This window comes from Rattus rattus, chromosome 18, assembly GCF_011064425.1.
Source record: "Rattus rattus isolate New Zealand chromosome 18, Rrattus_CSIRO_v1, whole genome shotgun sequence".
NCBI classification, from domain to species: Eukaryota; Metazoa; Chordata; class Mammalia; order Rodentia; family Muridae; genus Rattus; species Rattus rattus.
Window position 1 is genome coordinate 2,592,551 of NC_046171.1, and position 3,954 is coordinate 2,596,504.

Sequence of the window (3,954 nt, forward strand, 5' to 3'; positions counted from 1 at the left end):
ACACACACACACACACACACACACACACTCCAAAAGCAGAACCAATTCTAAATTCCCAGTTAGTACATGGGACACTCATTTTATTTTATTTTATTTTTTTTTTTTTTTTGGTTCTTTTTTTTTCGGAGCTGGGGACCGAACCCAGGGCCTTGCGCTTCCTAGGCAAGCGCTCTACCACTGAGCTAAATCCCCAACCCCGGGACACTCATTTTAAAGAGAAGGGATAACACACAGCCATAAGGCACGGGGTTTTGGTAATGCTATAAGGGTGCAAATCACTGCAGATATTGCCTGCCGCATGGAAAATTAGAGAATCTCTTCATCATTTCCTTTCACCCTTGGTCTAGGACTCAACAGACACTCGGATGCGGTTAAGCAACGGAACAAGCTCCTGGAAAAGGAGTCTGACATAAGAAAATCAGATCACAAGCTGGGAGAAGAGGAAATGAAACATTGTTATGTTCCACTTTCTCTCTGTTCCACGGGACTGCATTGGGTAGAGTTGTGCCCCCAAATATCTGAAATTCTACTTGACATATGTGCGTTGATGACTTCCTAAATGGCAGGCACCTGCCATGTGGCATGTGGCCAAAGCTGCTGCCTGTGACATCTCCTGTCTCTACCCGGACCCTACTCATGCCAAGCTGTTTCTTCTGCTGTGATGTTACTGTACAATCTCATTTCCTGGGAAGAAGAGATTTTGTTATTTCTCTTTCTACAACTGTACTTAACATCATTAAACCATATGCTTCATGGAGGAACCCAGGGAGAGAGAGACAGAGACACAGAGTGACAGAGATAGATAGAGACAGAGATAGATAGATAAATGGATGGATAGATGGATGGACGGACAGATGGACCGACAGACAGACAGACGGGTGGATGGATAGATAGATAGATAGATAGATAGATAGATAGATAGATAGATAGATAGATAGATTTGGGGCTATTGCTCCATTGTTTTCATATGCTTAACATTGTTTCCAACGCTTAAAAAAAAAATCTAGGGGGGTTGGGGATTTGGCTCAGTGGTAGAGCGCTTGCCTAGGAAGCGCAAGGTCCTGGGTTCGGTCCCCAGCCCCGGGGGGGGGGGGAAATCTAGGAACTGGAAAGATGGCTCAGAGGTTAAGAGCACTGACTGCTCTTCCAGAGGTCCTGAGTTCAATTCCCAGCAACCACATGGTGGCTCACAACCATCTGTCATGGGATCTGACGCCCTCTTCTGGTGTGTCTGAAGACAGCAACAATGTACTCACATAAAATAAATAGAAAATTTAAAAAAAAAATCTAATGCTAAACAGTTAATGTGTGCATGTTCACACACACACACACAACACATACATATTTTTTTTCTCCCCTAGACACTTTGGTCTCCCACCTTTGTAAATCTTGGTGCTAGCATGAGCAGAAACAACTACCTGCTCATCACAGACTAACTTCCGACTGTCACAGTTACCTGTGCCAAGGACCTTTTGCATGAAAGAAACCCATCCGAAGGTAATTAAAGGTTCTGCAGAGACCTATTGACAGACCAAATGTTCTTAGTCCACTGTGAGAGAGACAGCAGTTGGGCTGGAGTGCAACCCCTTGAGAGTGTTAACTTAGCCTGTGCGAGGGCCCGGGTTCCATTCCACAGGACAAACAAACAGACAGAAGCCAAAGAAAATCAGTGTGCTGTTTTGAATGAGAAATGTCTTAGGCATTTGAACACTTGGTTAGGTTAATGTCGCTGTTTGGGGAGGTTTAGATTGGTGAAGGGTTGCTGGGGGAAGTGACTGAAAGTGGCTTTGAGATGGCAAGCCGCAGGACATCTGCAGTTTGTTGTCTCTGCTCTGTGTTTGGGATTGAGATGTTACCTCTCGGTGTCCTGCTCCTACCACCATTCCTGCTGCATGCCGCTGCGGTTCCCTGTCATTGTGGACTCTTACTCTGCACAACCGTAAGCTGAATAAACCCTCTCTCCTGTAAGTTATCTTGGCTGTAGTGTTTTATAAAAACAACAAGAAAGAAACCAATGCAGTCAGCATAATTAATAAGAGGGGTTACCTATGTCGCATTGGCTGTGTGCTCAGCACAGCACAGTGTGCTCATTACAGATGAGGGGGTGACACCACCGACCTCATTTTACCATTGTCTAAACAGACAGTCAGGGACTGGACTGGATTCCTGTTACGCGCAAAATGTGGGGTGCTATAAAAATCCACTTTTTACAGTAGAATTTTCTGTCGATACACGCTTATAGCCAATAAGGCATAGCCATGCGCCTTGCTAAATTTAAGGACCTCAACAATCATCAGGAAAAAAAAAATGGTATACTTCCATACTTGTGGCAGATCTGAATGGATTTTCCTGAAAACCTGCTTTTTGTCTGAGCAGTTGCATTTTCCTGACTTCCTGGGTTCTTAAGATCTTTTTTTTCTACTTGAAAGCCCAGAAGGGACACATGCAGGGCCTTGGTCAGTCACCATGGCAACTGACAGGCTCACAGAGCCTCCTGTTGGGCGGAGCCCTGGTAGGCGGCCTCATGGTCAGTTAGTTTCCTTGGCAATCTCATCCAGAAAGACGAGGTACTCTTGGAAGCATCCCCTCCCTCCCGCACACCTTCCCACCTCATACTGAGCTTGGTCAGTAGGGACGTTTCTCCTTCCTTTCCTCTTTCTTTTTTTTTTCCAGCGAAAAGGGAACTAGGTTGAGAGACAAGAAGGTTTCAGTTGGGGATGTGAAACAGAGGGAGAGCGAGAGAGTTCTCCCTTCTCTCTCAGCACAGGGCTGGCCATCTGGGCATATCCCTAGTGGGCCACGCCCGCTGCACTTCTGGCTGGGGATGATGGCCCAGCAAGGGCCCACGGAACTTGCTGGGAAGCCCTTTGCATTGCAGGATGGGCGCGCCCTAGTGGTGCATGTTGGAAATTCTCTTCAGGGGCAGGATGAGAAAAAGCTCTCTAGCTTAAGTCACTTTCAAGCGCTTCAGTGGGAGACTCTCAAGAGCCAGTGGGTCCCTGCTTGGAAGGCAGATGAACGTCACTCTAAGGGAACTACAATTGCCTTTAAATCAGAGATCAGGAGTTTAGCGGAAGTCGCTCTCCAGTCAGATAGCTCGTTCTGACCCCAACAGCTGATCAATCTTCCACCGCCATCTCAGCTCTCCTTGAGCTGAGATTGTACTTTATTGTGCTACTGTTGTACTTAGCCACACAACGGTGAAGTGACAGCCAGGGCTTCTAAGATAATGCGTTATACAAGTCGCTCACACAGTGCCAGCCCAACCTCAGAATCTAGCCCAGGTGTTCTCCCGTCCTTGTGAGCGCCAATACGAAAGCTGAATTCCTGGCACTTGTGTGGTCCAAAGAGCTAACGTTCATTTTCACACACTTGATTACATTCCAGTTCCAGTTTCTAACATTTTAAGTATTCTCTCACTACAGAAATAAGACCTACACAACTGAAACAAATGTGGAAAGTTCCAACAAATATAGGCACAGCGATGTCCCCCTGGTAACCTCACGACCAGCTTTCTCCTCGCTGGAGAAGCTGCTAACATATGTTTATAATCTTCTCATCTTCCGAAAAATATATATATATATAATTTCAGGGCTTTGCATGTTAATTGCTTGTGGCTGGTGTATTCAGTCAGTGTTTGGGCCCGAGGGGTCTTCTGGAGGAGAGATCCCGTTTGATGGGAGGGTAGGCATTGTGTGCTCTGGAAAGTCCATGGGTGATTCTCCACACGGGTGATAGCGTTGGCTGAGTACCAGCAGCCATGCAGCACAGGAAGGGGAACAGGCTGCTGTGAGGGTCTCAGTTATCGCGTATCGCCCAATTGTTAAACAACGCACTAACCAGGCACTGTCCTCCCTACCCCCGAAAGTTTCATAAACTAGAGGAAACTGAGGCTGGAGGGCAGGGGAGTTCCTGAAGTTTGCTTCCAAGTAAAAGCAACAACAGGAGCCTAGA